This window comes from Euprymna scolopes, chromosome 46 (assembly GCF_053919585.1).
Source record: "Euprymna scolopes isolate OS-2025 chromosome 46, ASM5391958v1, whole genome shotgun sequence".
Lineage (NCBI taxonomy): Eukaryota > Metazoa > Mollusca > Cephalopoda > Sepiida > Sepiolidae > Euprymna > Euprymna scolopes.
In genome coordinates, this window is record NC_136527.1 from 207,699,384 (window position 1) to 207,716,342 (window position 16,959).

A 16,959-nucleotide genomic window follows, 5' to 3' on the forward strand; every position below is an offset into this window, starting at 1 on the left:
CAGTAGATTTACCGTTTAGTTGTACAAATAGCCTCGAACCATATAATCACTAAAAGGTACTCTTAAAGGTCAACACCGGTATCGAGCAGAAGTTTGTTTACATGTTTCACAAAGTTTAAATGGCTAAAATATAATCACGTAATTATTGAAAATGTGATCATGTGATTAAAATTTAATTTTTTTAACCACGGTGTTAAACAAATTTTAAAAAATAATGAAAGATGAAGTTTTAAAATGATTAAACGTGTTTTATTTTATAATTTAAAATGAAAAACGTTGAACAATAAAAATAACATTTTCAGTACTTATGTATTGTTAGTACTGTGCTGAAATGATATTGTTATTTTATTGAAAGCCATTCTTAACATGGGGAGGGTGATTTGTAACTATTCTGTGATTCCACCATACAATTAAAAAAGAAAAAAAAAAGATATCGTAAAACTTTAAGTAAACCTGAAAAACTATTCAAAAATAGCGCGGTAACAAAAATGCACAAGCATCAAATTTTGATTTAATTTTACAATAGATATTTTTCTCGGATGCATATGTCGGCAAATGGTACCGTGCTATTTTTATATAGTTTTTATTTTTTCAGTTTAAATTCAAGTTTCAAGATTTTTTTTTTTATTACATAAAGTTGTAATGTGGAAGCATAAATTAGTTACAAAACACCATCACCTCCTCATATTAAGAATGGTTTTCAAAATAATAACGGTATTATTTCAGCTCGGCACCAAAAATACATAACTACCTAATATTTAATTTTTATTGCTCAATGTTTTTTTCATTTTAAAGTATAAAATAAAATGTGTACTCGTACAGTTTATTAAAGACATTAAAAATGAAAATATCGAGAAAATAAAAGAGGTTATATTGTACGTATCCATTATGGAATGAAGTTCTCTGGAAAAACTTTCACTTAATTTGGTCAAGTAGTTTTTTTGTTTTGTTTTTTTCTTTGCTAAAAAAAACAAACAATTTGTTATGAGACCAATCAAAAGGGGCAGTGTTGTACTTTGTCCCGAAAATGTTCGATAACTCTTGGCGGTTCACAATTTACTATGACACCGTCTAAGCAGGTGCGCGTTCATATTAATTTAATTTTACACAGACGAATTTGAATAAATAACCCGACGCTTTTTCATTAAAGTTTCGATAAATTTGCACTTTTTTTTTAATACGCACGTTAAAGTTATTTCAAGTTATTACAAATACAAAATTATTTAATTTATTTTTAATTTTCACGTTTTAATTTTTTTTAAGTTATTTCAAGTTATTACAAATAAATTAATTTCGAACAAACAAAATATTGAATAAAATGACAATTGTATTAAGTTTTTGAATAAAAATTATTTAACACGAACTAACAAAATATTGAATAACATGAAAATTATTTAACAGGAACATTTTTATTAAGCATCTTGCTCTCGAAACAAAATATTGAATAAAATGGTACTTGTGCAGTTTTGCATAGACATTAAAAAATGAAAAATATTGAATAAAATTTATTTAACACGAACAAACAAAATATTGAATAAAATGATAATTATTTAAGAACATTTGTTTAAGCATATTGCTCTCGAATGCATTTAATGATGCGAGGAAATGCGTGCTCCTTCTCACGTCGTCTCCACAACTCTTCCATGAGATGAGTGGAACAAATTCTCATTTGTCGCTAACTCTCCTAAGTTTTCTTTTTATGTGGGACCAAAATCCCTCCACAGTTTGTGTGTGGACTAATGAGTCTACTGGATTTATGAAATTTTGTTCGTGGAGCACCTTATCGTGACTGCTGCTGCTGGGCATACTTCCGTAGGCCGCCCATCCGTCACTGATGATCCTGGTCCCTGGCAGAATCCAAGATCTTATAATTGGAAGTAGTGTGTCCCGATCCCTTCGTTCTACCACTGTAAGGTTGCATCGACTACTTCCTCTTTCTACGGCTCCAAAAACCCACACTCCATTTTTTGCTCTCCCTCTATTATATTTCCTTCTGAAGAATAGAGACTCGTCGATCTCAACTTCTTTTGGTACATTTGTCTATTTGCATTCCACCCAGTTGGGTTGTCTATGATATCTTTTTCACAGACTTCTCGGATGAAAGACATCCAGTTAACTATTGTATGTTCCGATACACCGAATTCATCTTTTATTCTGCGCTGGATCATTTCCATGCTCCACCACTCCACCAGAATATTAATGTCAGCAACTTACTTATTGGCAAGTGGCTTCTTTCGAAGAAGGAGCCTTTCCTGACAGTGGCTGTGGATTTGCAAGAATCTGAGGGACAATTCCACACATATCCATCAGAAGTTTTTGACCGTTTATGCAGAACCCTACGATTGTTGCAACTTTGGCATACGCTGGTATTCTGTATCAGGCCTAAAGAAGCTGCAGCGTCTGATCAGTTCCAATGACTTCGGTAAACTTTGCAAATGTCCAACTCGTTTCATGTATTTCGGCAATTGTTAACACACGGTTAACAATTTCTGTTCTCATATTGAACAGATAAATAAAAAATAAATAAATAATATAAAGATAAATTAATTAATTTGTAATAACTAGAAAGAACTTAAAAAATTAAAACGTGCAAATTAAATAAATTAATTGTGTATTTGTAATAAATTGAAATAACTTTAACGTGCGTATTTAAAAAAACGTGCAAATTTATCGAAACTTTAATGAAAAAGCGACCGCGTGCTGTTTAGACGGTGTATTTTATTCAATATCATTTGCATAAAATCAAATTAATATGAACGCGTACCTGCTTAGACGGTGTCATAGTAAATTGTGAACCGCTAAGAGTTATCGAACATTTTCGGGACAAAGTACAACACTGCCTCAAAAGGTAGCCGTGTTTCGATTTTTAAGAAGAAAATCTATTATTTAAAATTCGAAAAGATGTATCGGCACTTTAAACTGAGTTATCTCCCCGTGACGTATTCTAACAATCCAAACACGGCCATCTTCAACGCGCTGTCATATTAACATGTTTCCCCGCTGTAAAAAAAAAAATAAATAAATAACTTCTCTGAATTTTTTTTCAGAGAACTTCAGTCCAAAACGGATGCGTACAATATAACCTTTTTCCGATATTTTCATTTTTTAATGTCTTGGTTCAACTGTACAAGTACCAATAAAATATATTTAATCATTTTCATAATTTTGGTAACGAAAAATACCCGTGCACATCATTCAACTTTGTTTGGATGACCAATTTTCGAGGTGATGGGTGGGATTCAATCAATTGACACACTAATTATGCGGTAGTTTTCCAGAGGTTTTCATTCATCAATCAATATCGAAAGAAGACACTTGCAGTTGTTGAAGGCGACAGCTCGGCAGATTTCTTACGCTTACGAGATTGATATGTTCAGAGCAAACGTTGGTAATGTATACATGCAGATTAGATTATATCAGAACGTTGCGATTGAAGTGGATGATAAACTGGTCGAGAGAATTGGCCTTTTTGTGGCGTGTATAGAGACGGGCGATTGGGAAAACAGAAACAAGGACGTCCTTACACACGTCTGTGAAAGCCGAGGACATACAGACAGGAGGTAGCTGGGAATTAAAGTAGTTTTCTGCTCAGAAGGAGAAACATGGTGGAATTTCTGATTTTGATTATATTATTGGGGTGAGCGCGGACGCAGACCCCACACTTAGAAATAATGCGTCCGAGTCGTCCACATTTGAGACGATCGCAAAGGTCAACCCAACCGCAGTGCAATGGAAGGGCCTCACTTTGAAGGAACGACCTAAATGATCATCGTTGACCTTTACGCCAGGTAAGTATTATATTTAGCCCTTCGTCCCCGGCCTTGGCATTATCTACTGCCAAGGCCTCATTTGGGGTACGAAGAAGCTTAGGCACAAAGGCCAGTAAGGGGGAGTGGGGGAAAAAAGGGGTCTTTTCTAGTCCTTAGCTAGACTTGCGTAAGATAGCAAGTACTTTATTATAAAACCTATACTAGAGTTTCTATCACGCACTGTTTCGCCTAACATTCTTACCCGGACCTACTTAAAATAACAGCTCCCCAGCTTACGGGATGGCAGGCGACATTCACGCTGTGATAAAAAAAGAGGAAAAAACATGTAACATTATATACAAAAAAAACTAAAAGGGAAAGATATGTACAAACTAAAGAGTTTTAATATTTTTTTATTTTTTTTTGTGATGGGGGTGAGATGATGGGGAGGGGGGCAGCTAGAATACACCCAAAAAGAAAGAAAAAGAAAACAAATTAGCAAAATGCCTATGGGGGCGGGTTAGTAAGGGGACCCTCCCTACCTAACGGCTGGTCTGTCGTTATGAAACGCCCACTGTCTTCCGGTCCTCTTCCCCCGGGGGTAAAGGGTGAAAGCAAGCAGGTCGTTCCCTAAAGGGGAGTTGAGGAACTAGGGACATGTATGAAAAAATAAATTAGGGTCGGGGATAATAGGGATTGATGGCGTCTTCCAAGATAAAGTACGTAATGGGCGAAATAGGCCTGGGACAAAATAAAACAAGTGGACTTTTGGGAATCTTTGGAAGCTCTCCTAGTGCCAATCTATCAAAAAATAAAAAGCTATGGGAACAGGATCCACACGCATACTACCTTAATCTAGGCCCTATAAAAAGCACAAGCTCTCCACTCTCACTACCCAATATTATAAGGTGAACCTTATATTACTTGTCTTGATGGGGCTGGGTTCCGAGAAAAAAGAAACCTCAGCACCCTAGGACCAATACCACTAGGGTGGAAACACGAACTTAAATCTAGCGCCTCGTCGGATGCACAAACTAGTGTTGTGCACCCATCTTCTATCAAAGTCGATGTGGGGCAATCTTTTCCAATCACATCTAATTTTCGTTTTAAGTTGATGCTTAAACCGAACAACCAGATCGTGATCAGAAACGGATTGCCCCCTATAGACAATGTCCAGACGTGAAACCCACGTCACTAACCTAGCCACCGCTAGGATCGCTAGAAACCCCAACCGTTTCTCCCTATCAAACGGCGGATCCACATTGTCGACTACGTACGCTAAATCAAGTGGCACCGACCGCTCGGGGTCGATGCGAGCCGTTACCCCTTCGACATACTCCCAGAGACTCCGCACCCCGCTGCAAAGAAAGAACGCGTGTTCTCTCGTCTCCTCCTCTTCTTCATCATCGCAGCGTGGGCACGGGGGATAGTAATAATCCCTATCATAATCGTCCCTGGCTAGTTTGCCAAAGAGTGGCAGCGCGTCTCGGACTAGCCTCCACGTAAGAGAAAATTCAGCATTGTTGATATAGCTACTGGCAGGCGCCCAACTCCACAGCGAGAGAACTTCCCCCCTCGACAGATGTAGCCGCTCCACCAGCGGGTCTTTCGCAGTCCCCTCCACTACATCCCTATATAGCAACCACCTAGGCCGTGCAAGGTCACTGGACCCCGGCAATGCCCTAAGGGCGGCTCGGCATTCGGTCAGGAAACACCTTTCCCCCGCCGGTCTTCTGCGACCTTCAGCGGCAGGGTTGGATATGAGCCGTGGGAAAGCTTGCTCCACGACTGGTACCCAGGGCGTTTCCTCCATCAGTGTCCGACTCAGGAATGCCAATCTTTCTGCGTGCTTGTGACTTAGCAGATCAGGCATCCCCAAGCCTCCCTCGCTAAGCTTCTGTGTACAGACCTGTCTACGGACATACGGCTTTCCTCCTACCCAAAGAAGTTTGAATAGGAGTTGCTCTAAAGCCTTACAGCGGTCCGCAGGCAGGGGAAGAACAGATAAACGGTAAAGGATCAGCGGAAACACGTATGTAGCACATGCCTCCGCACGACCCTTCAAGGGCAATTTCCTCCGAATCCAAGTCCCTACTGCCGACTCGACCTTAGTCTGTACTTCCGACCAATTCTTGTCCAGCTGGAGGTCCGGCCCGAACCACACACCGAGGATCTTTACTGGGCCATCTGTCCAGCCGAACGCACCTGGAAGCGAGTTTACCCCGGTCCAGGCGCCCAACCGCAGGCCAACGGACTTGCTGCGATTGATCACGGCCCCTGTGACAACTTCATACTCAGCGATCGCCTCTATCACCGCTTTAATGTCGGTTCGTCGTGCGACGAACACGGTGACGTCATCGGCGTACGCGGACACCCTGGCAACTTTGCCGCCAGGCAGAGCTATGCCGCGTAGGACTGGTCTCGCCGCCTCGTCCCTTAATTTGCGAAGGAAGGGCTCCAACGCCAGGACATAAAGCAGAGGCGACAGCGGACAACCCTGCCGCACCGACCGGGAGACCCCAAAGGACTCCGACAACCTACCATTAACTTGCACCACCACCGCGGGATCACGATACAGGGCGGAGATCCACTTGCGGAAGTCCGGACCAAAGCCGGCGGTTTCCACAACAGCCCTCAGGAACCCATGGTCCACCCTGTCGAACGCCTTGGACTGATCTAAATTGATCAGCGCGGCTTCTGTGTCGTCTTCTACCCCCTCTAAGATCGTGCGAATCAAGTGCAGATTGTTTTGAATCGATCGATCCTTCACAGCGTAGTTCTGATCCGGTTCGACCAAGTCGCCGATAACAGCCTGCAGTCGATTCGCAAGAACGCGGGACAAAATCTTGAAGTCTGCGTTAAGCAGAGTGATGGGCCTATAGTCATCTAGATTCCCCCCTCCATGTTGGTTCCCCTTCTTCAGAAGCGTGACCACTCCTTTGGTTACCTGCCTCGGGATCGAGTCCTGGGCAAACCAGTGGTTAAACACGCCCGTCAGAAGGGGCACAAACATGGGCGACAGCCTCAAGAACAGTTCGTAAGGTAAACCATCGAGCCCCGGAGATTTGTTGCGGCCAACCTGCTTCAACGCAGTAATGACCTCACGCTCCGTAACCATCCCCTCGCAGCTAGCCGCTCGGGCCGCAGTAAGGCGGGGCGAGCCAGCTAAATAGCTGCCAAACTCCTGGCCGCGGAGTCTGGGTAGTTTGGTGAAGCGCTCCTCCAAATGTTGCCGAAACCCATTGCAGATCTCCCGTGTCGACACGAGAGGACGCCCTCCCAGGTTATTCACCTCCCGAATGTACCCGTCCGAGCCACGTCTTAGGGCAGCCTTACGCTCAACAGCGTCAACGTTCACGGCTTCGTTGGAAACTCTTTCTAACCTAGCCCTAATTAACTGACCTTCATATCGCTCGCTAGCCAAGCGATTGAGGTCCCCCTTAACTAGAGCTAGTTCTAGGGAATCCCCCCCTGCCACCGCCCGGGTCAATCTATCCTCTAAGTGCCTTTTGGTCCGAGCCCTAGTTAACGCGAGGCGTTGGCTGTATTGGACACAAAAGCGCCTAATGGTAGCCTTAAGGTTAACCCACCATCTACTCCCGGTAACCGCCCCCATTAACTCCCTCTGAATTAGTAATGTCAGCTGCTCCCGGAAGTCGACCGACTCCAATAAGGAGGCGTTCATCTTCCAGTAGCCTGCCAACCTAGGCCTATTACCTAATTTCAAACGGGCCAAAACAAGTTTGTGGTCCGAATGACCTAACCAGTGGAACGTGGGGCAAGATAGGAAATCTGTGTCGCCCCTTCTAATTAACATCCTGTCCAAGTATGAACTTGTAAAGGCGGCCGAGCTAGATTGCCACGTCTACATCTCCCTCCCGGGGTGATCCAGACGGAACCTATCGACCAGATCGCACGAGGCCATCAGGTCAGACAGGCTGCTTTCACACCCTCCCGACCCTCTAACCCCCCCGACCCTATCTATGCTGGGGTCCAGGATGGCATTCCAGTCCCCCATTAAAACTACCCGCTCCGGACCCGAAGAGAGAAACACCTCCACCCGCCGAAAAAAGGAAACCCTCTCGCTGGGGATGTTAGGCGCATAAACTGCCACGATCTGAAACGCGCCGCTTTTAACGGCAACATCGACCACGACCAACCTCCCATGAGCATCCGCGTGGACAAGTGTAACCGTCGCAGACAGAGTGCGACTCACTAGTACAGAAACCCCCCGGCTATAGAGACTGCCATATGCTGAGTAAACATCAAAATCGTTCACCAGCACATCGCAGTCCCCGGCCCCAACAAAGTGGGTCTCTTGCAAGGTGGCTATGTCTACCTCAAGGGCCACGAGATCCCTCAGCACGCGAACAGCCTTGCTTCGGGATCTCATGCCCCTCGCATTTAAACTAGCTAAATTTAAGCTCGTTTCCATGTTTCCACTACCTAGTAGTATTCCTCTACTAGGGGTCTAAAGTCCTCGGGGGTCAGGACGTCGAAGGCCTGACCGAGACTGCCCGTGAGCAGGTCGGACGTAAGCCGTCCGTCTCGAGCCAGGCCTCCCACGTCCAGGGGGAACGTCATCTTTAGTGCCCTATAAAAGGAAGGGTGAACATAAAGTGGGACCCTCCCTTCACACTGTTTGGCTATCTTGCCTAGTGATGGGTGCTCCCCGTCGACAATTTTAAATTCTTTGAAGGCCTTTTTGCCTTCTTCTATCATTTTCCAAAGAGCTTTTGCTCTGCCTCCCCTGTTCACACGGACGAAGGTTATAAGAGATGGAGCCTCACTGAAATTCTTTGGGTCAGTGACCTCCTTCCCATCAACGACCTTTAGGGCTTCCAGTTCTTTTAGAAATTTTTTCTGACGGCCGTTGAGGTCACTGACCGTGTGGCTTAGGTCGGCGGAGCAGATTTTTTCCCCGGGCCAGAAAGGGAGTTTCCTGGTCCTTTCCTCCCTCGGGGCCGCCGACTTTATCAGTTCTTGTTCTTTCGGTGCTTCTATTCTGGGTTTCGGATTTTCAGGAGCTCCCGATTGCTCCATTTCTGAATCCTGGGTGGTGAACAGGGGAGGGGTGGGCTGAACTTCTTTCTGGGGGGGTGTTTTATCAGGAAGCTCAGGGCGCTGGTCTTTTTGCTCCTCCTTTCTCTCTCTTTTCTCCTGGTGCTGGTCTTCTTCACTCTCGGAGCCGGAGGAGCTGCCCCTTTGTTTTCTTTTTGTCGTGGTTGCCGTCGGTCGTGGTGGTGATTGTGGAGCCGGCTCGGCCTTCTTAGATTTTTTTGCTGCGACCGTACTCCATTTACTGGTGCCAGCTTCGGCCTCTTTTGGTGTTTCTTTTTCTTTTTCTGCAGGTTCTTCTGTCTTTTTGGTCGTCTCGGCCGTTGACTTCTTTAGAGGGCAGAATTTGGCAACGTGGCCCGTTTTCTGGCATTGCCAGCATTGTGGCCTTCTGCCCTCTACAATGACGACCATCGACCAGCCCTCGCAGGTAAATTGTGCTGGAATTGCAAAGAATTCTTTGCGGGTCAACCGCATCTGGAGCCGGTAGTCCCCGGTGTGGATGTTTCTGGGTCCTTTTATGGGTTGAATGTCTTCCACGTCCCCATATTGGGATAAGATGGCCCCCAGCTGCTCCTCGATGAGGAAGCACGGTACCCCTGTTACCGTTACGGTGGTTCTCCTCTTGGAGAGGTACTCTGGGCGAATCTTAATGTCTTGCCAGACGACGTCTCCTCTTGCCAATTTCTCGGCATCTTCTTTTGTTGGCAAGAGTACCTCCCACATTGCATTGAAACGCCTGACTGCATATTGGGCGTTGATGTTTAGTTCGCCCAGCAGCACCATCATCCTATCCTTGGGCACTCCTTTTAACCCCTTGCCCTTGGCGTCTAAGGTCAACAGGGATACGGACCTTTCCCGGATCTTGTCGAGGGCTTCCGGGATGACTGAGATGTTGTTGCCCTCGACGTAGTTCTTGTATTTCTCATCGAAGAGCTGCTTGTAATACTGGGGGGGATCTTGTTTCCTTTGGTTGGGGACCCCAGCTCCGCTGTTCTTGTTGTTGTTGTTGAGTTGTCCACCCTGGCGCCGCAGGGGTTGCCGGTGGTGTCCTTTGCTCCTGTGGTATTGGAGGCGAATCTGTGCCTGCGAGGGCTGGCCACTCCTCCTTTCCTGCCGGCTCGACGCTTTTGGCTTTCCACCCCCCCGGAGAGCACCCATCTACCACAATAACATCCAGTAATTTGGTCTTCCTGAGGTCGGTTTCGACTTTCTGGGGGCTGCTGGCTTCCGACTGAGATGGCCTAATGGCTGCTTGGTCGTCCAGGGCCCACCATTTCTTTACTGGTATCCTCTTCTTGCCGGGTGCGCCTTCTCCACCAGGTGTGCCCTGGACGAGTTTCCTCCACGCAGCCAGCTCGTCCTCCCTCGTGGTGTCGACTAATGATGGGGATGATGTTTCTGGCCTGTCGAGGTCCACCCAGGCAGCAGCCCCCGAACTAGCATTCGACCTAACGACCCCTGGTACCGCTCTCGAACTGGGGGTGGCGACCCCCGGGACAGCCCACTGCACTGGAGCACCACCGGATGTGGTGCCCCCCGTCATCGGCACAGGGATATCACCAAAGGTGGTCCCCAGGTATCGGCACTGGGGTGTCACCGGGTGTGACACCCCCCTTTCTCGGCACTGGGGTGTCACCGGGTGTGACACCCCCCTTTCTCGGCACTGGGGTGTCACCGGATGTGACACCCCCCCCTTCTCGGCACTGGGGTGTCACCGGATGTGACACCCCCCCCCTTCTCGGCACTGGGGTGTCACCGGATGTGACACCCCCCCTTCTCGTCACTGGAGTGCCACCGGATGTGGCACTCCCCCTCCTCGTCACAACACCAGGGGCGTCCCCCATGGTGTTAGAGGCAGAGGCCTGCCTCTTTTTTTTGTTGGCCCAGTGCCCTTCACCGACCCGCCGATTCGGAGCTAGAGGGCCTTCACCACAAAAGGGTACGTGGGTAACCTCTAGTCCTGCCGGCTGCTTAAGTCGGATCCAGACACTGGACGGACCTGCAAAAAAGAAAGAAAAAGCAAGCAGTTAGTGAGCCGAAAGGACCACTCTCCCAAAGAAGGGGTCGGTCCTTTTTGGCTGGACAAAGAAAAAACCCTTAAATGGTCAAAAGGCTGACCAAGTGGGCACCTTCTATAGAGCACTTTGTCTGGTCTAGTGAGTGTCTTGGAACAGATACTACACTTTGATCCTGACTCCGTTACCCGGAGGAAGGTGAGTATGATATTTAGCCCCTCGTCCCCGGCCTTGGCATTATCTACTGCCAAGGCCTCATTTGGGGTACGAGGAAGCTTAGGCACAAAGGCCAGTAAGGGGGAATGGGGAAAAAAGGGGTCTTTTCTAGTCCTTAGCTAGACTTGCGTAAGATAGCAAGTACTTTATTATAAAACCTACACTAGAGTTTCTATCATACACTGTTTCGCCTAACATTCTTACCCGGACCTACTTAAAATAACAGCTCCCCAGCTTACGGGATGGCAGGCGACATTCATGCTGTGATAAAAAAGAAGAAAAACATATAACGTTATATACAAAAACTAAAAAGGGAAAAAATATGTACAAACTAAAGAGGTTTTTTTTTTTTTTTTTTTTTTTTTTTTTTTTTTTTTAATGGGGGTGAGATGATGGGGAGGGGGGCAAACTAGAATACACCCAAAAAGAAATAAAAAGAAAACAAATTAACAAAATGCCTATGGGGGCGGGTTAGTAAGGGGACCCTCCCTACATAACGGCTGTTCTGTCATATGAAACGCCCACTGTCTTCCGGTCCTCTTCCCCCGGGGGGAAAGGGTGAAAGCAAGCAGGTCGTTCCCTAAAGGGGAGTGGAGGAGCTAGGGACATGTATGGAAAATAAATTAGGGTCGGGGATAATAGGGGTGGATGGCGTCTTCCAAGATAATGTACGTAATGGGCAAAATAGGCCTGGGACAAAATAAAACAAGTGGACTTTTGGGCATCTTTGGAAGCTCTCCTAGTGCCAATCTATCAAAAAATAAAAAGCTATGGGAACATGATCCACACGCATACTACCCCAATCTAGGCCCTATAAAAAGCACAAGCTATCCACTCTTGGTGGTTACTGCCTATCTAGCCTTAAAACTACCCAATATTATAAGGTGAACCTTATATTACTTGTCTTGATTGGGCTGGGTTCCGAGAAAAAAGAAACCTCAGCACCCTAGGACCAATACCACTAGGGTGGAAACACGAACTTAAATCTAGCGCCTCGTCGGATGCACAAACTAGTGTTGTGCACCCATCTTCTATCAAAGTCGATGTGGGGCAATCTTTTCCAATCACATCTGATTTTCGTTTTAAGTTGATGCTTAAAACGAACAACCAGATCGTGATCCGAAACAGACTGCCCCCTATAGACAATGTCCAGACGTGAAACCCACGTCACTAACCTAGCCACCGCTAGGATCGCTAGAAACCCCAACCGTTTCTCCCTGTCAAACGGCGGATCCACATTATCGACTACGTACGCTAAATCAAGTGGCACCGACCGCTCGGGGTCGATGCCAGCCGTTACCCCTTCGACATACTCCCAGAGACTCCGCACCCCGCTGCAAAGAAAGAACGCGTGTTCTCTCGTCTCCTCCTCCTCTTCATCATTGCAGCGTGGGCACGGGGGATAGTAATAATCCCTATCATGATCGTCCCTGGCTAGTTTGCCAAAGAGTGGCAGCGCGTCTCGGACTAGCCTCCACGTAAGAGAAAATTCAGCGTTGTTGATATAGCTACTGGCAGGCGCCCAACTCCACAGCGAGAGAACTTCCCCCCTCGACAGATGTAGCCGCTCCACCAGCGGGTCTTTTGCAGTCCCCTCCACTACATCCCTATATAGCAACCACCTAGGCCGTGCAAGGTCACTGGACCCCGGCAATGCCCTAAGGGCGGCTCGGCATTCGGTCAGGAAACACCTTTCCCCCGCCGGTCTTCTGCGACCTTCAGCGGCAGGGTTGGATATGAGCCGTGGGAAAGCTTGCTCCACGACTGGTACCCAGGGCGTTTCCTCCATCAGTGTCCGACTCAGGAATGCCAATCTTTCTGCGTGCTTGTGACTTAGCAGATCAGGCATCCCCAAGCCTCCCTCGCTAAGCTTCTGTGTACAGACCTGTCTACGGACATACGGCTTTCCTCCTACCCAAAGAAGTTTGAATAGGAGTTGCTCTAAAGCCTTACAGCGGTCCGCAGGCAGGGGAAGAACAGATAAACGGTAAAGGATCAGCGGAAACACGTATGTAGCACATGCCTCCGCACGACCCTTCAAGGACAATTTCCTCCGAATCCAAGTCCCTACTGACGACTCGACCTTAGTCTGTACTTCCGACCAATTCTTGTCCAGCTGGAGGTCCGGCCCGAACCACACACCGAGGATCTTTACTGGGCCATTTGTCCAGCCGAACGCACCTGGAAGCGAGTTTACCCCGGTCCAGGCGCCCAACCGCAGGCCAACGGACTTGCTGCGATTGATCACGGCCCCTGTGACAACTTCATACTCAGCGATCGCCTCTATCACCGCTTCAATGTCGGTTCGTCGTGCGACGAACACGGTGACGTCATCGGCGTACGCGGACACCCTGGCAACTTTGCCGCCAGGCAGAGCTATGCCGCGTAGGACTGGTCTCGCCGCCTCGTCCCTTAATTTGCGAAGGAAGGGCTCCAACGCCAGGACATAAAGCAGAGGCGACAGCGGACAACCCTGCCGCACCGACCGGGAGACCCCAAAGGACTCCGACAACCTACCATTGACTTGCACCACCACCGCGGGATCACGATACAGGGCGGAGATCCACTTGCGGAAGTCCGGACCAAAGCCGGCGGTTTCCACAACAGCCCTCAGGAACCCATGGTCCACCCTGTCGAACGCCTTGGACTGATCTAAATTGATCAGCGCGGCTTCTGTGTCGTCTTCTACCCCCTCTAAGATCGTGCGAATCAAGTGCAGATTGTTTTGAATCGATCGATCCTTCACAGCGTAGTTCTGATCCGGTTCGACCAAGTCGCCGATAACAGCCTGCAGTCGATTCGCAAGAACGCGGGACAAAATCTTGAAATCTGCGTTAAGCAGAGTGATGGGCCTATAGTCATCTAGATTCCCCCCTCCATGTTGGTTCCCCTTCTTCAGAAGCGTGACCACTCCTTTGGTTACCTGCCTCGGGATCGAGTCCTGGGCAAACCAGTGGTTAAACACGCCCGTCAGAAGGGGCACAAACATGGGCGACAGCCTCAAGAACAGTTCGTAAGGTAAACCATCGAGCCCCGGAGATTTGTTGCGGCCAACCTGCTTCAACGCAGTAATGACCTCACGCTCCGTAACCATCCCCTCGCAGCTAGCCGCTCGGGCCGCAGTAAGGCGGGGCGAGCCAGCTAAATAGCTGCCAAACTCCTGGCCGCGGAGTCTGGGTAGTTTGGTGAAGCGCTCCTCCAAATGTTGCCGAAACCCATTGCAGATCTCCCGTGTCGACACGAGAGGACGCCCTCCCAGGTTATTCACCTCCCGAATGTACCCGTCCGAGCCACGTCTTAGGGCAGCCTTACGCTCAACAGCGTCAACGTTCACGGCTTCGTTGGAAACTCTTTCTAACCTAGCCCTAATTAACTGACCTTCATATCGCTCGCTAGCCAAGCGATTGAGGTCCCCCTTAACTAGAGCTAGTTCTAGGGAATCCCCCCCTGCCACCGCCCGGGTCAATCTATCCTCTAAGTGCCTTTTGGTCCGAGCCCTAGTTAACGCGAGGCGTTGGCTGTATTGGACACAAAAGCGCCTAATGGTAGCCTTAAGGTTAACCCACCATCTACTCCCGGTAACCGCCCCCACTAACTCCCTCTGAATTAGTAATGTCAGCTGCTCCCGGAAGTCGACCGACTCCAATAAGGAGGCGTTCATCTTCCAGTAGCCAGCCAACCTAGGCCTATTACCTAATTTCAAACGGGCCAAAACAAGTTTGTGGTCCGAATGACCTAACCAGTGGAACGTGGGACAAGATAGGAAATCTGTGTCGCCCCTTCTAATTAACATCCTGTCCAAGTATGAACTTGTAAAGGCGGCCGAGCTAGATTGCCACGTCCACATCTCCCTCCCGGGGTGATCCAGACGGAACCTATCGACCAGATCGCACGAGGCCATCAGGTCAGACAGGCTGCTTTCACACCCTCCCGACCCTCTAACCCCCCCGACCTTATCTATATTGGGGTCCAGGATGGCATTCCAGTCCCCCATTAAAACTACCCGCTCCGGACCCGAAGAGAGAAACACCTCCACCCGCCGAAAAAAGGAAACCCTCTCGCTGGGGATGTTAGGCGCATAAACTGCCACGATCCGAAACGCGCCGCTTTTAACGGCAACATCGACCACGACCAACCTCCCATGAGCGTCCGCGTGGACAAGTGTAACCGTCGCAGACAGAGTGCGACTCACTAGTACAGAAACCCCCGGCTATAGAGACTGCCATATGCTGAGTAAACATCAAAATCGTTCACCAGCACATCGCAGTCCCCGGCCCCAACAAAGTGGGTCTCTTGCAAGGTGGCTATGTCTACCTCAAGGGCCACGAGATCCCTCAGCACGCGAACAGCCTTGCTTCGGGATCTCATGCCCCTCGCATTTAAACTAGCTAAATTTAAGCTCGTTTCCATGTTTCCACTACCTAGTAGTATTCCTCTACTAGGGGTCTAAAATCCTCGGGGGTCAGGACGTCGAAGGCCTGACCTAGACTGCCCGTGAGCAGGTCGGACGTAAGCCGTCCGTCTCGAGCCAGGCCTCCCACGTCCAGGGGAAACGTCATTTTTAGTGCCCTATAAAAGGAAGGGTGAACGTAAAGTGGGACCCTCCCTTCACATTGGTTGGCTATCTTGCTGAGTGATGGGTGCTCCCCGTCTACAATTTTTAATCCTGAGAAGGCTGTCTTTCCCTCCTCGATCATCCTCCAGAGGGCTTTAGCTCTACCTCCCCTGTTCACCCGGACGAAGGTTATGAGAGATGGAGCGTTGCTGAAATTCTTCGGGTCAGTGACCTCCTTTCCATCGACCACCTTGAGGGCTTCCAGTTCTTTCATATGTTTTTTCTGTCGGCCGTTGAGGTCACTGACCGTATGGCTTAGGTCGGCGGTGCATATTTTTTCCCCAGGCCAGAAAGGGAGTTTCCTGGTCCTTTCTTCCCTAGGGGCCGCCGACTTTCTTGGTTCTGGTATTTCGACTTCTGTTTCCTCTATGATGTTTTCCGGAGCTCCTTGTTGCTCCATCTCTGAATCCTGGGTAGTGAAAAGGGGAGGGGTAAGCTGAACTTCTTCCTGGGGGGTGGTTTTTTCTGGAAGCTCAGGGTGCTGTTCTGTTTGTTCTTCTTTTCTCTCTCTCTTCTCTTGATGCTTGTCGTCCTCGCTCTCAGAGCCCGAGGAGCTGCCCCTAAGCTTCCTTTTTGAAGTAGTGGCCGTAGGTCTTGATACGGTTTGTGGAGCCGGCTCTGCTTTCTTTGATTTCCTGGCTGTTACGGTGCTCCACTTACTGGTCCCAGCTTCGTCCTCTTTCTTCTCCTCCCTTGATTTTCTTCCTGCTTCCTCCTCGGTTTTCTTGGTCGCCACTGTTGTTGACTTCTTTTGAGGGCAGAATCTGGCAACGTGACCCGTTTTCTGGCAATGCCAGCATTGTGGTCTTCTGCCCTCAACTATGACGATCATCGACCAGCCCTCGCAGGTAAATTGGGCGGGGATCCCATGGAATTCTTTGCGGGTTAGCCGCATCTGGAGCCGGTAGTCTCCGGTGTGGATATTTCTAGGTCCTTTTATTGCCTCAATTCCTTCCACATCGCCGTATTGGGACAGGATGGCCCCCAGCTGCTCTTCGACGAGAAAGCACGGTACCCCTGTTACCGTTACGGTCGTTCTCCTCTTGGAGAGATATTCCGGCCGAATTTTGATATCTCTCCACACGACGTCACCTCTTGCCAGCTTTTCGGCGTCTTCTTTTGTTGGTAATAGGACCTCCCACATGGCGTTGAAACGCCGGACCGCGTACTGGGCCATGATGTTGAGTTCGCCCAGCAGCTCCATCATTGTATCCTTCGGCACACCTTTGAGTCCTTTTCCTTTCGCGTCCAAGGTCAACAGGGATACCGATCTTTCCCGTATTTTTTCGAGGGTTTCCGGGAC

General features: G+C 48.4%; 1 non-coding gene across 1 annotated transcript; it reads right to left on the reverse strand.

Moving 5' to 3' along the window:
• Positions 1–3,632: 3,632 nt before the first annotated feature.
• On the reverse strand, positions 3,633–3,796 carry LOC145271545 (U1 spliceosomal RNA). The gene has a single exon (XR_013865955.1). It is a non-coding gene; the product is annotated as a U1 spliceosomal RNA (small nuclear RNA).
• Positions 3,797–16,959: the final 13,163 nt, after the last annotated feature.